We start from the raw sequence: 19,738 nt of genomic DNA, 5'->3' as shown, positions 1-19,738 counted from the left end.
TCGCGAAGCATGCACAAAGGCAAAACTAACGTAAAGAACTGTTTAAAAAAAAATTGTTTGCAAGTTTTATCCTCATAATAGAAAAAATGCTGCCTCTTATAGTCTTTTCCAAAAATAGAATCGATGTCTTCACAAAGAATCTGCTAGGAAGTCAAGCTTCCGCTTATACTACATCTCGCTCCAACTGCATGTTTTTCTCAGAGAGCTATCTCTGTTTTTGAAGTTAGTCAGTTAACAAAGTCTAATGTCATATGTCCATCACACATTTACTAATACATTCCTTCAAAGAAAACGACGGGCCGTGCTGCCGATTACACTTTTTTCCCACCGGTTACATAGAAAGTTAGAAAATGTGGCCAGTTCATCATTATTTTTTAACAATATTTTCCAGCTTACCAGATAATATAGAAATTCTAAAACAGGTTAACCTTTTTCCGTCAACAAAATCTTGTGCGTTAAGAAGAATGGAATTAGCTACACTTTGGATGAACTTAAAGTTGAAAATATTCAGAAATGGAATGCAAATATAGCGATATTCATTTAATAAAGAGAGAAAATTTCAGCGACAGCACTAGACTTTGGAGGCTTAATTCTTCAAAGATTCTGGTGAAAACAGCTGATTTCTTTAGCTGGCACCTGTTGCACTGCAAATGCTATCGCAATGAGTACAGAAGAGGGAACGAAAAAGCTGAATATTGCAATGGCGTCATTTACTTATTTTTGCGCTCTTTGCTTGTCTCTATCTTAGTTGAGATCAGTTTTCTAAGCGACGAGTGCGTGCAGATGAAAAGTTAAAATAAACAAGTATATTAATATATATATTAACAAAGCCTTATTAGATTTCTAAGTAATTCCATGAAACTAATACGAACCATGAAGAACCAATAACATTCTTCTGTAATGTTTTATTTTTAGTGAGAAGAAAACTTGGAAAGTGCTGTTTTGACTACGAAGTGCCACATAATTTTGTACCTAATGTACCTGATTCTACTGCTGTCAATAATGGAAATTGTTTGCAGTGCAAAGAAATGTGAATTCGGTGGTGTAATCATTCTTGATTCATTCCTTAGGTGCTGGCTGTGCGACAATTTTGCCCACATAAAATGTGCTGGTGGCGGATATTTTGGCTGGTCTCGAAACGTATGGGCCTGTCTTGGTCATGTCTGGCTTGTCGGGAGTTTGAGCCCGAAATGCGCACATTCATGAGACAGACTCGAACTGGGTTTCTGGATGTCCGGAAACAATTTCGTGACTCGTGGCTTTCGTGGCTTAAACTCTTGAGCGAATCGCCTAGACGGAAAATTCCGCATAATGAAACCAATCTCTTGCATACTGCCTGCCTCCCACCATCATCCATCGAAAGCATTTGTTATTCCATTTGGTCATGCCTCGCAGTTATCTGTAAATCCGCCAACGGCTGCTCCGGTGTTGTTTACACTGAGCCATGTGCTTCCTTCGAACATCCAAGTTCCCATCCTAGCAGTTTCTGCTGCCATCACTACCGACGTGGTGAGTGCTCCTAGTGTGTGTTGGTTGCTTGTGATGTCTTGCCAATTCCTGCTCCAGCCTGCTCTTTTAGGAGTGGCTCCACCATCACGATCTCACTCGGGACTTCAATTTAGAGCAGGGGTCTCTCGGAAAGCAATATTTTATTTCCCGTTTTAGTCCTGGGGCTACAACGGAGGATGATAAACAACATGTTTCCTCTAAACTAAACTAAACTGCTCCAAAAAACTGATGTACCATTTTCCTATTCACTATCAGAATGTTCGTAGTTTGTTGGGCAAATTGCGTCAAATTCATACAAACCGTGCTTCTTTTGATTTCGATGCCATCGCTTTTGTCGAAACCTGGCTTAGTTCTTCTATCAAAGATCATGAAATTTTCATTGACAAACACTATTTATAGAATGGACTTTTCTTTTTCTGGTGGATTTTTAATGCAAGTCAAATTTAATTTTTCATCTGAGTTATTCCCATTCAATAACATCCATGGAATTGAATTTGTTGCAGTCAAAGTTCGTGTTGGTTCGGCATTTTTCTATGTTAACCTGTACATTCCTCCCAGGTCTGATTCTGGGGTTTACTAAAACCATCTCTCAGCAATTAATACTGTCGTATCTGCATTAGGTTGCAATGATCAAACTATTGTCATGGGGGACTTTAACCTCCCATTTCTTTCTTGGCTGCCTTGCGATGACGCTAACCTCGTGTTTCCCAATTGCCACAATTACTTTATCAATGGGCTAACGGATATTTCCCTTGTCCAAATCAATTCCGTTAAAAACATTAGGGACAGACTTCTTGACCTCATGTTTGTTAATGATGCTTCTCTTGCTACGGTATCCAGAGCAAGCCCAATATCATTTCCTGAAGATCCTAACCATCCAACTCTGTCGATATCCTTTGAGTGTACCCGATCTGGTTGTGCTGACAGTTCCATGGCTCATTGCCACAAAAAGTGTTTTCGCAAAACAACCTTTATCGATTTAGATCTACATCTCTCGCGTGTTGATTGGTCATTGCTTTATTCACTACCGAACATAGACGCAACTGTTAACTCGTTTTATAGCTCTATTTACTCCGCCCTTAATACATTTGTTCCACATATCACTGTACCTGTATTGTCGAAGCCTCCCTGGTTCTCCAAGTATTTGTTATACTTAAAAAACGAGGGGGAACGTTGTGATTTGCTGCGGACACCGCAACTCCACAATTATACCCGATACTAAGTCAGTATGGCTCTCCTCCGGCAGACGCCGCTAATATTAAACGACACGACAAAGAGTGCGTGAGAGAGAGACAGAAAATCAGTCTGAGCGTGACGTCGGGCGCTGTGTAGCCAGTGCAAATTGATTTGTTCCTTTTGGCGACAAAAATTATCTGATCTGATCCAGATTCAGCAATCTGATAGATATGGTCGTTATCTATGATTGTGCGTTTTTAGTTTTCTCGAATCTGCAATATTGTGGATGCAACAGATTTTCGTCCTTTGTGGGGGCGGAAGGGAGTGGGGCGATATTTTGAGATATACGTTTTATAGTGAGATCTAACAGATGTGGATACCAAAATTTGGTTACTCTAGCCTTAATAGTCTCTGAGATTTGTGAATATCCCCAGATTTTCATTCTTTGCGGGGGCGGAAGGGGGTGTGCCGAAATTTTGAAACAAACTCGTCTCGGTCCGATATATTAGGATTGTTGATACCAAATTTGGTTGCTCTAGCTCTTATGGGTTCTGAGATCCTTGAACTCATATTTTTCATGAAACCTGTGTGTTAGAGAGAGACAGAGCGAGAAAGAATGAAATTGTTTTCTTGATAATGGCTATAATAATTATACGATCTGGTTCAGCTTTGGACTCTAGAAGATATAGCCATCTTCTATGATTCTGCGTTTTTAGTTTTCCCGTATCGTCGCAATAGTGGATGCCACAGATTTTCGCCTTTTGTGGGGGCGGAAGTGGGCGGGACAAAGTTTTGAAATATTCTTGTAGCAGTGACATATTACAAAAATCTGGATCCAAAACATCGTTGCTCCAGCTCTTATAGTCTTTGAGCACTAGGCCTTATACACATCCACTTTTACCACAAATCTAATAAACCCCAATACTCATTTTAATAAATCCAGGCTCTATATATTGGACGTTGACATGCAATGACTGCATCTAACAAGAGGCGATGCAATTACTGCACCGTCAAGTGGCCCGTGTGACACCAGCAGAAGGCTGTTACGCGCGGATCCCAGGCAAAACGCAGCCCTCCTCCCGCCCAACCGACCGAGGGGCGCTGCCGCATGACGCGCGGTGCGTAGCCGAACCAAACGCGAGCATGCAAGAAAGATAGATATTAGAATAACCTTCGAGGAAAATTAGCACTAAACTTATTAAGAAATTAAGCATGCAATAAAATACAAAATACAAATACCACTACAATTACTAATTACTAGAAAGGTGTGTAAGGATTAGTAATTTAATAAGAGGAAGAGAATTAGTGGAGGATATAATATGGTAGAGGGAATTATAGTCCGAGCATAAGGCCCTAAACGGTTCATGCAAGGAATAATTCGATCTACAAAGTGGAAGGAACAACGGTATAAAGTTTCTAGTCAGTCTAATAGGAATCGTGAAGTTTATGCGGCTCAACAGATCAGGGCTGTCTATGTCACCCCTGATCAAGTTGTGCATAAATATCACACCAAGCATTTTTCTACGGTTAACTAAGGATGGGAGGTTTAGTAATAATAGTCTACTAGAGTAAGATGGGAGTCTTACACCCGCATCCCAGTTAAGGCCCCGCAGAGCAAAGAGTAAAAAGTTTTTCTGTACTGATTCTATACGGTCCTGGTGTACTTTGTACTGAGGGCACCATACACAGGAGCCGTATTCTAAGATCGGACGAACAAGCGAGGTATAGAGAGTCTTTGTTATATAGGGGTCGTCAAATTCCTTTGACCACCTCGTTATAAACCCAAGCACGCCCATGGCCTTATTTACCATGGTAGAAATGTGTTCGGAAAACTTTAACTTGGGATCTAACATAACACCCAGATCATCCACCAGGGTAATTCTCTCAAGAGAACCCCCAAATAGGGTGTAGGGAGCCAACAAAGGGCTAGAACGATGAAATGTCATAACTTTGCATTTCGAGGCATTAAGGTGTAACAAGTTTGCACAACACCATGACTGAAAGCTATTGAGATCGGATTGCAAGCGAGAATGAAATGAAATGTCCTTGTACTGGACACAGAGTTTAACATCATCCGCATACATAAGTACTCGGGAGTATGTTAATACCGAAGGCAAGTCATTAATAAAAAGTGTGAAGAGTAAGGGGCCTAGATGGCTGCCCTGTGGTACTCCCGAAGAAACCTTTACTGGTAAAGAGAGGGAGTTTTTGAAGAGGACTCTTTGAGACCTAGAACAAAGATAGCTAGAAATCCATCTCAGGAGGTTGGGCGGAAACCCTAAAAGGTCAAGTTTGCTTTACTAAAGTCGGTGTAAATAACATCCGTCTGTAAGTTACCTTGAAAGCCTTTAATAATGAAAGAGGTAAACTCTAACAAGTTCGTGGTGGTTGATCGCCGCCTTATAAATCCGTGCTGAGTTGGAGATATAAGTGACTTGCAGAGATGTTGCAAGTGCGGAGTTAAAACCTTCTCAAACAATTTGGGAATAGCGGATAACTTTGCTATACCTCTATAATTTTTTGCATCAGACTTGCTACCTTTTTTATGGAGAGGAATTATAAACGATTCCTTCCAGATTGGGGGGAAGCAAGAGGAATCAATGGACAGGGTGAATAGTTTAAGCAATGGTCCACACAGAGCCTCGGCGCAGTACCTGAGTACACAACCTGGAACCCCGTCTGGACCCGGTGAAAACACCGGCTTAACTAGTCGAAGATCTTGAAGTAGGGAATACTCATTTAACAAGGGACTGAAAATGCCGTTCGACCTCGGTAATCCGTATGGGTACGGTTGACCAGAGTAGCGTTCCTCAGAATAGGTAGTTTGGAAAAACTGGGCAAAAAGATCGGCAATTGCCTGATCATTATTTGCCGACGTATTACAAAATGATAGCGAGGATGGGTGTGCGGACGTTCTACGCTTACTGTTTACGAAGCAGTAAAACTGTTTAGGGTCCTGAGAAAAACGTATCCTGCAACGAGATAGGTAGTTCTTATAGCATTGAGCATTAAGAACTGAAAAGTTTGACCGAGCTATTACATAACGAGAGTGAGAAGTAGGAGAACCCACTTCTTGAAATTTTTTATAAAGTCTTGATTTTAAGTTTTTTAGACTGGATAACTCTTTGGTAAACCAAGGGGGTTTTCCAGATCTAATCGGACAAGAAAGCGGGACACAAGAATCAAAAAATGTGCCAAGAGCATTGTAAAAAATGTTTGTGGCTTTTGTGACATCAGTGCACAAGTACAAAGCGGACCAATAAAAATCCCTAATTAGGTTATTAAGCTTCGCAAACTCGGCTTTACGAAAGCAGCGGACACGTTCAGGTAGTCTACTCGACCGATCCAATACAGTTGGTCCTATGTCTAGCGACACCTCGAAAGTAGGGTGGTAGGCGTCTTCAGGTATAGTGAGCGGAAGGGCTCGGGTTAACAACACTATGGTCGGATCCGATACAAAGCATAGATCAAGCCATCGACCCAAGGAATTTTTCACATGATTGACTTGAGACAGGGACAGGTCAAGCAAGCCGTCAACAAAGTCATGTCGTGACATGGGCACTAGGATACTAGACTCGTTTACCGAAGACCAAACAGTTCCTGGCAAGTTGAAGTCACCAAGAACTATCATACGATCTTTATCAGATAGCGAGGAAGCAACAGCGGTTAAAGCGGACAAGTGCTGCTCATAAATTGAAATATCCGAAGAAGGTGGGATATACGAGCAAGTAATGAATATAGCGAAAGCGGGAAGAATCAGTTTTACACACAGGAATTCCAGTTCCTGTTGAACTTGGACTGTGAAGTGTTCTGACGTGAAGTAAGAGTCCACTGCAATTAGAACCCCTCCTGCACGTCGAGACGAACGGTCATTTCTAAAAGTTGTGTACCGACCTGCCAAAACCTCGGAACTAAGAATGTCCGGTTTTAACCAGGTTTCAGTAAACACAATAACGTGGGAAGCAAATGCAACACTATCCCGGAAAAGAATGCTGAGCTTACTACGCAAGCCTCTTACATTCTGATAGGTTACTAAAAGAGAAGTTAGTTTTTTGGAAAGGTTGGAACAAGACGGGAAGTTGAGGAAGAGGAAGTTGAGGTTGAGGGTGGCACGCTGGAAAGATTTGGAAGCGATATGGGGGGCCTATTCTTCTTCTTAGCCTTAAACTCCTTCACCACCAAATGCTCCGGCCAAAATTTGGTGGAGCAAATGGTGTCAAATTGAGTTGGGGAGATGCTTATCTTAAACGACGCTATCTCCCTGGCATAAGAGAAGTTAAATTTCTCCACCTTTAAACCCACGGCTTTTATTTAGCTTTGAATGAAAACAGTTACATCATTAGATGTGAGGTCAGGGGCCAGCCGTGAAACAAAAACTTGTCGTTTTGGTGGGACTCCCACCAGTGGTTTAGTCACCGCAGGTCTAGTACCTGTGGTGGCAATATCCGGAGGTCCGGAACGTCTATTTACTGGTGGGATCGGGATAGACGGGACAACTAGTGAACTTGCGGACACCACGGACACGGACGCAGCAGACGTACTTGGCTGCACATTCTCCGAGGCGATGAATTCGGCTACCGAATCTGCATCGCCAGCAGCTGTCGTTGCCTTTGGAGTGGCAAACGAGATCAACTGCTGTACACTTGGAGTGGTCGGAGTCAATTTTTCGGCGGCGCACTGCTGAGTGACGGTTGGCACTTGCAGGTCCCGCGGAGTGACCTTTTTGCGCCTCGGAGACTCATTCAGCAGTTTTAAACCGCTAAACTGAGCCTCCATGGCTAGGAGCCGATCGTATTGGTTTTTAAAACCAACGGTCAGCTCCTTAAAGCCACTCCGCGTCTGCCTCATGAAAGCCACCATGTCTTTCTCCACCGCACGGCATGCCTCGCAACTGTAATGCAAGCCATTACGTTTGGCTATGGCATCGCTCACGAGGCCAGAAAATCCCGCGCATTTTGCGTGGACTACGCTGTCGCAGAGCCAGCAGGGGACATTTGGCTGATCGTGAGTGATCTGCTTCTTGCAGGTTTTTTTGGCGCAGACCACAGCGAATTCCATTCTATTTTATTATTCAAATATTTTATTAAAATCAAAAAAATTAAAAATTTCCAAAACAAATTGGTATCAGACCAATGTGCCAGACAACGCTCAAAGCGGAATTGGTAAGAAAAAAAAGAGAGCAGAGTGGAGAGCGGTTATAGCGAGAGCTACTAGATAGAGAGCGCTATTGCTCAGAAAGTTGAAAGAGCGAGAGAGAAAGAACAGTTATTGAGGTTGAGGTGATAGCGAGAGAGTGATAAGACAACAAAAGCTACCAGACGAGAGCGGACTGCAATGCAATACTCACTCACTGCAACAACACAACACAACACAAGCCGACGCCGAAAAATAAAAAGTTAAATAATATTTTAACACAAATCAAAAGGCATGCACTCGCGTAAATGAATAGGTTTCCAGATTGTTGTCTGGTTAGAAAGTATATTTAGAATTTAGTTAGGAAAACTCCGGCTGTTTATTCGAAACAAAAGGAAAAATGCGGAGCGCAAAACAAAAACACGTCTGATCACTACGAAAGAGAACGATGGTTTATGAAAAGTACCAGAAGTCGGACTCCACGTCAGCCTTAGCTCTATACTCCTCCGCTCGCTCTCTGTTCCTTGTTGTTAATAGTCAGTGTTATAATCAATACCTTTCACAATGTAGTAGATACTTTCGTAGTGATCCTAAAAATTTCTATTTCTTTCGTTAACTCTAAGCGTAAGTTAAACGCTTTTCCTCCGTCCCTTCATTACCAGAACAAAACAGAAATTTCTGCTGTTGGTATTGCAAATGCATTCGTTACCTTTTTCCAAACAACGTACTCGTCTCATATTTACAACGCATCCCCTCTGTATCAGTACCAGCTACCTCACGCTAACAGCATTTTTCTACCTATTTTCGAGGAAAGCGTTGTTCTGGAGGGTTTGTCATCTATCGTTTCTGCGGGTTCAGATAAGGTACCAAGTTGCATTTTAAACCACTGTGCCCTTTGTAAACCCTTTACCGTTCTCTTCAACCTCTCTTTGAAACAGTCTTGTCTCCCAGTAATTTTGAATGAGTCCTACTTCATTCCGCTTCACAAAAAAGGTTCAAGATCAAATATTGGAAACTATCGTGGTATCGCAAAGCTTTCCGCCATCCCGAAGCTTCTTGACTTCCTGATCACCCGGCAACTGCAACATCTTTGTCGCAGCTTGATATCTCCGTCGCAACACGGTTTTCTCAGACATCGTTCAACATCGACTAACCTTCTTAAGTTTTCTTACCTAATCCACAGTGGTTGTCAAAGTGGTTTGCAGACGGATGTAGTTTTTACGGACTTCAGCAAGGCATTCGATTCTGTGAACATGCTCTGCTTATTCACAAGCTCTCTTTATTAGGGTTCCCAACGAATCTTCTAGATGGCATTTTGTCCTATCTCTATAACCGTACTCAACGTATTTTGTTTTCTACTATTGTGGTGTTCAACTAATCTTCTTTTTCTGAACTTTTCTAAATGCAAACTTATGACATTTTACCGTCGCGCTCCACATTTTGACCTCGGAGTCCTTTTTGATCATAAGATGTGTTTTAACACTCGTCAAGTGTAGGGTTTTTGTGTGGGTGACGAACTTTGGGGAGCTGGGTGGGCGGTCGATCGTGGGCCCTATGGGCGAAAAAGAGAAAAACTACGAGAGCTAAAAAAAAATTAATTTTTTTTACAGGGCATATTTATACCGTTTTTTCCGACTTTTTCCACTGAGAGAAGATTGATTGATCTCTTCTGACAGAGACTATTGACGCACGGCTTTCCAGACATTTGGTGGGGAAGCGGAGAAGATATGCACTCTAAACCAGGATAGTTAAGGTGCCCGGCTATTAATTTGGCACTATTACCGCGACCAGCAAGCTCTGTGCTCAATTTTCGAAGTTTTTTCCTGTTTGTTGGACCGTTTTTCTTTCACGTGGTCGTTTTCCAAAAAAAATAATTTGTTACAGAGAGCGGCGACAATATACTTCTGCACCAATCCGAATATTCAAAAGAAAACGAACTTTTGCTTGTGGAGTGCTTGAATACGATCTAAAAACTCCGCTTCGAAAGCTCCTCTGCGATGCGCTGCACAGCACTTCCGAAAGCTTAGCTCAGCAGTTCTGTATTGCAACTTGCATGCACCCTGGGGGGGGGGGTAACTATACTATGACCTGCTTATATAATTGGCCCAAGGTTATTGCATGCGATATACCTGAGCACCATAGAAATTACCTTACATTACAACCTTTCTAAATTATGAAGTCATCGATCAGGAGCTACAACAACGTTAAACCCTCGATCCTGATTTTAAAATATAATCGGCTGGTTAACTTTCTGATCGACCCAGCCGTGCCATATAAAGGAACCACCTATACTGCCAATATGTTTGCTATACTCTTAGAGACTGCAAAAAAAAGATGATTGTTTGTAGGGGGCCGGATCGAGTCGCTGGTATCCGAACGTATAAAAGGATAAACAACGAAGACAGATAATTCCACATAACGGTTGCAGTATATTGTTCAAGTATTTTTTAAGGTTTGTATAAGTCGGTGGGTACACGATGCGGCAGCTTATAGCGTAAACGTTATGCAGCGGTGATTGCCGTGTAGATCGTGGGTCGTAGATCGTGGATCTTCCGAGCGCGCGAGAGCGAGCTTGGACCGGAGCAAACGCAGTTGGCACAGTGCGACTCAATCATTTTCTGCTGCCCTGAACATCCTCCTCCCCTTTGCAGGATTGCAACGTATAGTTGAGGGCTATGGCTGAGTACACACCGCACGATCCATCCGAAAACGGTGATCTGGGCCACCGACTCGAAGTATCTAGAACCACCAGTGACGTCGGGAAGATGTTGAGGCTTCGATGTTGTAGAAGTGAGTCGACGGATGGCGCTGCGGTCCCAACCACGGGGCGGCTCAGGCGAAAAAAATGGTGGCAGGTCCGTAGCGGATGGACTCCTTGGCAGACCCGGCAACGGTACGAGGTAATCTCTCGAGCACGACGGCTCTCCGTCGTGCGGTTGGCGCGAGGACGTTGGGCCATGTCTGGATGCAAAATACCAGGATGGAATAGAAAAGTCGAAGGAGTTTTAGTAAGGAGCGTATAACTGATTAAAGGTACATTTAGAACATTGGAAATTGCCACACGGTTACATGGTCTGATGAGTCCATGTGGGTCTAAGGACGGATTTACATTGAAGTGCCGGCTTGAATTCGGCACGGAGCGTTGATCTTTCTTTCCGTTATTATTTGGGAAATATTCCTTTCGGTCAAGCGTAGGAGACCGTTCAAGAAATCCTGGGGAGGAAGCTGAAAGGAAATTACTTTCCTGGTAGGACCCCGAGTCTTCTACCAGTTTGTTAGGTAGTCTGGAAATTCTACATGAAAAAAAGCCCCACTAGGCACTGGGCCTGTGAGTACCCAGACGAAAACTGTTTCTTGTCCGCCGCTTAGTACGACGGATGGTAGCTCCAATCAGGAGATCGATGGGAGAGCTCTTGAAAAATGTAGGATCCGCCCATGGAAGGCTCGGCAAGTCTCTCAAGAAACTTTGCGAGATCGGATGCGATGAAATATTCGCGGCCAATTCCGGAATAACGTAGGCTGTGTTATTTTGTTGTAAGCCCGGCTTAGTCGTAGAGTCATATGGAAAAACTGCAGAGCTTCTTTGACTGAGGCCGAAGAATAGTGCCTGGATTCGTTGGCGACTAGCAAGACGTTCCGTTATGAACGTTGCTTCGGAGCCAGAATCGATCCAATTTGTCCCCAGGACAACATTGTACATTTGAACCGGAGGAAAAATAAGACTGAACGTTTGGCTGAGCTTCGGACGAACTGGGATTTTGTGCGCTTGGTACTCGTAGACTTAGCTCGGGCCACGCTGAGGAATTTTGTACCGTTGTCGAAATCGAGCGTGTGGTGCCGGTCTCCACAAGTGATGCAATTGTGGGCGCTTTGGCATTCTCGTATCTGGTGGCCTTTTGCAAGACAGTTCATCCTTAATGTAATAGGAGCGAGCATCAGCAGGCATTTGAAGGAAGTGAGGTCATAAACGGATTGGATGATTCTCTTTGGAGCAAAGATCACACGTTGTGAGGAACTAGGGTTCCCACAGGCCGAATTCGGATGAAGCACAGCCGGATAAGGCTGAGGAGCGGCCGGATAATGCTGACGGCTGGCCGGATAAGACGCACGTCAGTCCGGATACCCGCGGATATCCGGATGCGGCGGGTTCGTGGCCAAGGGCTCCCAGGGAGGAGAAGAGCCCCGCTCTCGGAGAGGAAGACATGCGAGAGGCAGAGGAGACGGCGGGATCGGGCCGGTAGTGGCCCGACGCATGACCAAATAAGGGCATGGGATCACGCCACCGGCCTGGTCCCGTGGCGAATGCTGTGGAAGCCAGAAGACGGCAATGGAAAATAACCTACGCCGAGCCGGGGTCCCGATAAGGCAGGGCTATAAAAGGAGGCTGCGGCGACGGAGCGGGATCTTTCGCAGATGAGTTGTCGCGCGCTCCTATTAAACCCCGCTGAAAAGCAGAAAAGTAGTAACCCGGTACTGTTCGAAGAGTGTAGTGAAGTGCATAACGAAAAGCAGAGAAAAAGGCCCCGCCTGCCCATCAGAGTGAGTCTAGGTTAAGTGGGGATCCACATCCACCGGTGGAATCTAGGAGGTGGATTAGAGTGGCGGGCCAAAGCGGACGCTGAGGTCGATTTGCCCCTAACAATAGCATCAACGCTGTTACACTCGACGAGAGCCCCGCGTGTCGATTGTTATATCTAGACTTAAGCCTTAGTGTAACGCCTTATAAATAAAGCGCATCTTTATCACCTGAAGAAGGAGTTGTGATTATTTGTCGTTGGAGGCAACAATACAAATTCGTTGCACCTAGCCTGCTAACCGCTGAGCGAGCCCAGCTAACTCAAGCGGCCCAAAAAGAATGTTCGTTACAACGTTGTCCTCTTTTGATTCACTGTGGCCTCGTACGAATGAACCCTCCTAGGATAAGGACTTCCCTGAAGTGGGTATGTTCGCCCTGGAGTGGGCCGGAGTCTCCATGCCTGGATGGCCGTCCTCGGTCACTTCGAGAAACAGGTATCGCTCCGAAAGCAACTTATCCATGGCGTGCCAGGTGGGAATTGTGGACTTTTGCGTCACGGATTGTTCCCAAAGCTCCAAGGTCGTGTTTGGCAGCTTAGCAGAAATGAAGTACACTAACACTCCATCAGCGAAAACGCTGTCTGTAGAGACTTCGGGGTGGTTGAGTGTTGTGAGTCACTTGTGACCCTCTGGAGCTCATTTAGCGCTGCTGCTGACTCGTTACGGATGTCTGGCAGGCTGAAAAGGATCTTCAGCTGCGCCTTCCGCTTCACAAAGAAGGTTCAAGATCAAATGTTGAAAACTATCGTGGTATCACAAAGCTTTCCGCCATCCCGAAGCTTCTTGAGTTCTTATTAGCAGCGAAGAGAACCAACACGAAAGAGAGGGAAAACGACGCATACTACGGCCACGCAGCGAAGAGAACCAACACGAAAGAGAGGGAAAACGACGCATACTACGGCCACGCAGCAAAGAGAGCCAACATGAAAGAGAAGGAAACAGAGGGAGACGCCGATCGCTCTTACGTCCACGCAGCCAAAGCAAGAGAGAGAACGGCCATACACAAACGCAAAGAAACAGCATGAAAGAGAGCGAAGCGGCAGAGAAGCCGCCGATCGGTCTTACGCCCACGCAGCCGAGGGAGAGAGCCGACGGCGAAGCATGCATACACCACCGAGCCGAGGCCGGCAGCCGAAAGCTGCGCAGTAGCGAAGCGGAAAAGAAGCTGCCAAAAAGAAAAGCCGAAGCCTGGCACGGTCCAGCGCGGGCCAGGCTCGAGAGTGATCTCCGAGGGCTGAGCCAGAATGGTTGTGCGGCGGAAGCCAAAATAGGCGTACCAAATAAGCAGTGCCCAGACCCCGCGCGAACTGAAAAGTAAGCCGTGACCGAAGTGACGAGCACCCGCCGCAGGACACCAGGACCCAAGGAAAGGAAGGGTGAGCCAACTCACGTATGTGAGCTCTGGGGGGATAGATCGGTGCAGTAGGCAGGGTATAAGCTCAGGAGCAGAATTTTCCCACAGTTGTTAAAGGCATATCGATATCCACATGGTGTCTATTATATTTTTGTCGTTTAGTCCCCCGCTGCAGGCGGTGTTTTAAGTAGGGAAGAAGACACCCACCTCTGCCCACCTGTTTCAGAACTTTTGCCCGTAGGAGTCCCTCACCCCTCCCCCTCTCTTCCCTTTTCCCTGATGGCCCGGCGAAGTGGATGTGAGTCGTGGATCATGCGGCATCCACCAAGCTGGGCTTCCCATTCCTATACCTTTCTCCCCTGCTGACCCGGCGATGCTGGATGTGAGTCGTGGATTCACGCTGCATTCGCAAATCTGGGTTCCCTCGCCTACACCCTCGCCCTGGGGACCCGGCGACGCAGATGTGAGTCGTGGATCATGCGGCATCTGCTAAGCTGGGCTCCCCTCTCCCATACCCTTCCGATCCCTGACCCAAACCCCTTCTCCCGCCACGCATGACCCCCAACGCACGTCTCTGCAGCTCCCGAGCATGGGTTCACCCACGCCTCGTGGCCGGGCCAGGCCCGACCGTCCCACGATCCACCGCACGGGCGCGCTTTCGCCACGAGCGGCTCTCCCCTTAGGTCCTCACACAACAAATTTTCCTGTGGGGACCGGGCCCTGGACAGACTGAGAAGCTGTACCTCGGCATGAGAACTTCCTTACACCAACGAATCTTCTAAATTGGATTTTGTCCTATCTCTCTAATTGTACTCAACGTGTTTTGTTTTCTAACGTGTTGTCAAATACTGTAAATTTTACTTCAGGTGTGCCACAGGGAAGTCATCTCGGCCCGCTTCTATTTATTTTATTTGTCAATGACCTTCCTTAAGTTATAACATACTCTGCTACACTAATGTATGCCGATGATGTTAAAATCTGTCTTTCTTACTCTGATTGGTATTTGCACACACGCCTTCAACTTGATCTAAGTGAACTACTATTGTGGTGTTCAACTAATCTTCTTTTTCTGAACCTTTCCAAATGCAAACTTATGACATTTTACCGTCGCGCTCCTCATTTTGTCCCATATGTTCTAGGAAATCATGTCCTTGAACGAATTTCGAGTTCAAATGACCTCGGAGTCCTTTTTGATCATAAGATGTGTTTAAACACCCATATAGCTGCAACAGTAAATAAAGCTAAGGGTGTTTTAGCGTTTATCAAGCGTCGGTCCAAGGAGTTTGACGACCCGTACGTTACGAAACAACTGTATATCTCGTTAGTACGTCCTATATTGGAGCATTGTGCTTGTGTGTAGAGCCCGCAGTATAAAGAGCAGCAGGTTGTTATTGAATCCGTGCAAAAGCAATTTTAATTTTTGCCCTTCGTAACTTTAACTGGGACTCTGGTAGAATTTTGCCACCCTTCCGGTCTAGGCTAAGTCTTATTGACCTGCCGTCGTTGCACCATCGCAGAATATGCAATGGCGTAATGTTCGTGCACAAGCTTCTTCTCGGGATTGTTGACTCCCAAACTATGTTGGGTCAGATTAACTTGGCCGTTCCATCTAGACCTACCCGTACTTTTAGGCCAATCCGTTTACCCATATGCACGTCAAATTATTCCGAGCATGAACCTTTTAGGGTTATATGCCATGATTATAACTCCCTCTGTCATTCCTTATCCCCTTAACTGTCCCTTAGACTAATTAAATGCAATATTTATAATCAATTAAATTCAACTAACTTTTAACTTCTCTTTTTTCCTCCTTTTGTAATTAAGTACCATTATTAACAGATATTTGTTGATTTAATAAATAAATAAATATGCATGATTGGTTCGACCGTGTCGTATGACTGCGAATCAGAAGCTAGCCTCACAGAGCTGGATGAGCTCATGGAAATAATATAACATACATATTCAGCCAGGCTCCGTATTTCACATTCACAAAAGTTTTCCGATTTACTTTTGAAATCACATAAATTGGGGCTCTCTTTTTCCCATTCCGCAAGATTTCTTCGTTTTCAAAACGAAAACATTTTCGTTGACGAAATGAAAAGTAAACTGCTTTTTATACAACAAAACGAACCTTAATTGCAAAAGGAAAAAAATAGATGACTTATTGATGCATTAACATAAACTTGATACCTATATCAGGGTAATTTAACTTGTGCTTTCTTTATAAATAATTTTATTTTAACCCAACCTAAAATTTGGTTCGGAAAAAATTGCCCACAGCAACAACAAATTTCGTTTTGGTGTAAGCAGCTGACGCATTCCGATTTGGTTATCGGAACGTTGGCAATTAATAAATTTTTGCGTATAACAGCACAAATGTGCATGTAACAGCTCAGACTGTGCTTGTAACATGCGCTCAATAGAAAATCTGGGTGAACACAGCTGTTTCCCGCCCAATTTAATTCGGACTTCAAAATGTAACATATCGATAAAAAAAATATGTGGAGCACCTTAAAACGAAAACGAAACGTTTTGGCTGAAAACGTAAAAGTTGGAGAACCCTTTGTCGCTTTTCATGACGCTGTGACTGGTTTAATAAATAAATATTGCACTGAAATAGAGGAAGAGGAATTAATAGAACTATTAAGGGAAAAGCTGCTTTTCGAAACTCGTCACAAAATTTTGTATCAGTCCATTAGCTCAGTCGGTCAATTGAGAAGATTTGTGCAGATGCATGCAAATCTAGTGCAAGAGCTACAGAAATCTGAGAAGACTACGCCACCGGTTGACCGACGTCCGATATACAACAGGAATCGCTTCCAGAAAGCGATCCAGAGGAGGAGGAGGATATTAGCATAGAGCCCATTCAAAGTTTGACGGCTAAGAGCACTTGTTGTGTGAGAAAATTGTCTGGCAGATAGCTGCATATTTTGTTTCGGCTGTGGAGCTCCGAATTCCAAACATATATTCGTAGAGCTTCGGAAAACATTCAGAAGAGGTGCGACAAAACGTACCCAGCGTTTAAGAAAATATTATGATAATGTTAAAAATAACTGTAGACTGTTAGTTTCCGCTCTTATTAGTAGTCCCAAGGATATGCGCAGCTATGCCGAAGTATCCTTTCTGGATCGGATTATAAGCTTTTGAAAGAGTTAGACTTGCTCGAAGAACCCATTGTAGCGGTATCTAGGTCGCACAATCTAGCGCTCATCCGAAAAGATATCCATGGCAATATTAAGAGAGCGTATGATCGCAACGTTGCTCAATACAATTTACGAGCAAAGCCTGTTTCGTTTTTAATATTAATTTAATTTAATTTAAAAAAACTTCGTAAATCCAGTACTGTGTGTGCCTCTCGAAAATCGGGCGAAATTACCTGACTTAATGACACGGTTTTGCAAAACAATTGGTGGCGAGGCGCCTATTTATTTATTTTATTTAGTTATTTATTTATTAAATTAACAATTATCTGTTAATAATGGTACTTAGTTACTAAAGGCGGAAAAAGATAAGTTAAAAGTTAGCTAAATTTAAATGATTATAAATATTCCATGCAATTAGTTTAAGAGACAGTTCAGGGGATAGGGTTTGACAGAGGGAGTTATAATTATGGCATAAAACCCTAAAAGGTTCATGATCAGCATAATTAGTTCTACATATGGGTAGACGGATAGGCCTAAAAGTACGGGTAGGTCTAGATGGAACGGCCAAGTCAATCTGACCCAAGAGAGTTTGGGAGTCAACAGTCCCAAGAAGGAGCTTGTGCACAAACATTACGCCATTGCATATTCTGCGATGGTGCAACGACGGCAGGTCAATAAGATTTAGCCTAGACCGGTAGGGTGGCAAGATTCTACCTGAGTCCCAGTTTAAGTTCCGAAGGGCAAAAATTAAAAATTGCTTTTGCACGGATTCAATAACAGCCTGCTGTTCTTTATACTGCGGGCTCCACACAAAAGAACAATACTCCAATATAGGACGTACTAACGAGATATACAGTTGTTTCGTAACGTACGGGTCGTCAAACTCCTTGGACCAACGCTTGATGAACGCTAAAACACCCTTGGCTTTATTTACAGTTGCAGCTATATAGGTGTTAAAACACATCTTATGATCAAAAAGGACTCCGAGGTCATTTGAACTCGAAATTCGCTCAAGGACATGATTTCCTAGAACATATGGGACAAAATGAGGAGCGCGACGGTAAAATGTCATAAGTTTGCATTTGGAAAGGTTCAGAAAAAGAAGATTAGTTGAACACCACAATAGTGTAGTTCACATAGATCAAGTTGAAGGCGTGTGTGCAAATACCAATCAGAGTAAGAAAGACAGATTTTGACATCATCAGCATACATTAGTGTAGTAGAGTATGTTATAACTTGAGGAAGGTCATTCACAAATAAAATAAACAGAAGCGGGCCCAGATGACTTCCCTGTGGCACACCTGAAGTAACATTAACAGTATTTGACAACACGTTAGAAAACAAAACACGTTGAGTACAATTAGAGAGATAGGACAAAATCCAATCTAGAAGATTCGTTGGGAACCCTAATAGAGAGAGCTTGTGAATAAGCAGAGCATGGTTCACAGAATCGAATGCCTTGCTGAAGTCAGTAAAAACTACATCCGTCTGCAAACCAATTTGAAAACCACGGTGGATTAGGTTAGAAAACTCAAGAAGGTTAGTCGATGTTGAACGATGTCTGAAAAAACCATGTTGCGACGGAGATATCAAGCTGCAATAAAGATGTTGAAGTTGCCGGGTGACCAGGAACTCAAGAAGCTTCGGGATGGCGGAAAGCTTTGCGATACCACGATAGTTTTCAATGTTTGATCTTGAACCTTTTTTGTGAAGCGGAATGATATAGGACTCATTCCAAATTACTGGGAGACAAGACTGTTCCAAGGAGAGGTTGAAGAGAAAGGTCAAGGGTTTGCAAAGGGACTGGGCACAGTGTTTTAAGATGCAACTTGGTACCTTATCTGGACCCGCAGAAAACGATATGTCCATAGATGACAAACCTTCCAGCACAACGCTTTCCTCGAAAATGGGCAGAAAAATGCTGTTAGCTTGAGGTAGGTGGTAAGGATACGGAGTGGATGCGTTGTAAATATGAGACGAGTACGTTGTTTGGAAAAAGTTAGCGAATAAATTTGCAATACCAACAGCAGAAGCTTCTGTTTTGTTCTGGTAATGAAGGGACGGAGGAAAAACGTTTGACTTGCGCTTAGAGTTAACGAACGAATAGAATTTTTTAGGATCACTACGAAAGTTTCTACTACATTGTGAAAGGTAATGATTATAACACTGACTATTGACGGCAAGGAACAGAGAGCGAGCGGAGGAGTATAGAGCTAAAGCCAACGTGGAGCCCGACTTCTGGTACTTTTTATAGAGCCGGGATTTATTATTTTTTAAGTATGATAAATACTTGGAGAACCAAGGAGGCTTGGACGATACAGGTACAGTGATATCTGGAACAAACGTATTTAGGGCGGAGTAAATAGAACTATAAAACGAGTTAACAGTTGCATCTATGTTCGGTAATGAATAAAGAAACGACCAATCAACACGCGAGAGATGTAGATCTAAATCGATAAAGTTTGTTTTGCGAAAACACTTTATGTGACAAGGAGCCATGGAACTGTCAACACATCCAGATTGTGTACACTCCAGTGATATCAACAAAGTTGGATGGTAAGGATCTTCAGGGAGAGATATTGGACTTGCTCTAGATACCGTAGCAAGAGAACCATCGTTAACAAAAACGAGGTCAAGAAGTCTGTCCCTCATGTTTTTAACGGCATTAATTTGGACAAGGGAACTATCCGTTAGCCCATTGATAAAGTCATTATGGCAATTGGGAAACAACAGGTTAGCGTCATCACAAGGCAGCCAAAAAAGAAATGGGAGGTTAAAGTCCCCCATGACAATAATTCGATCATGGCACCCTAATGCAGAAACAACAATATTAATTGCTGAGAGGTGG

The sequence above is a fragment of the Drosophila pseudoobscura genome, chromosome X (assembly GCF_009870125.1).
Source record: "Drosophila pseudoobscura strain MV-25-SWS-2005 chromosome X, UCI_Dpse_MV25, whole genome shotgun sequence".
Lineage (NCBI taxonomy): Eukaryota > Metazoa > Arthropoda > Insecta > Diptera > Drosophilidae > Drosophila > Drosophila pseudoobscura.
Note: the sequence above shows the minus strand (reverse complement) of the source record.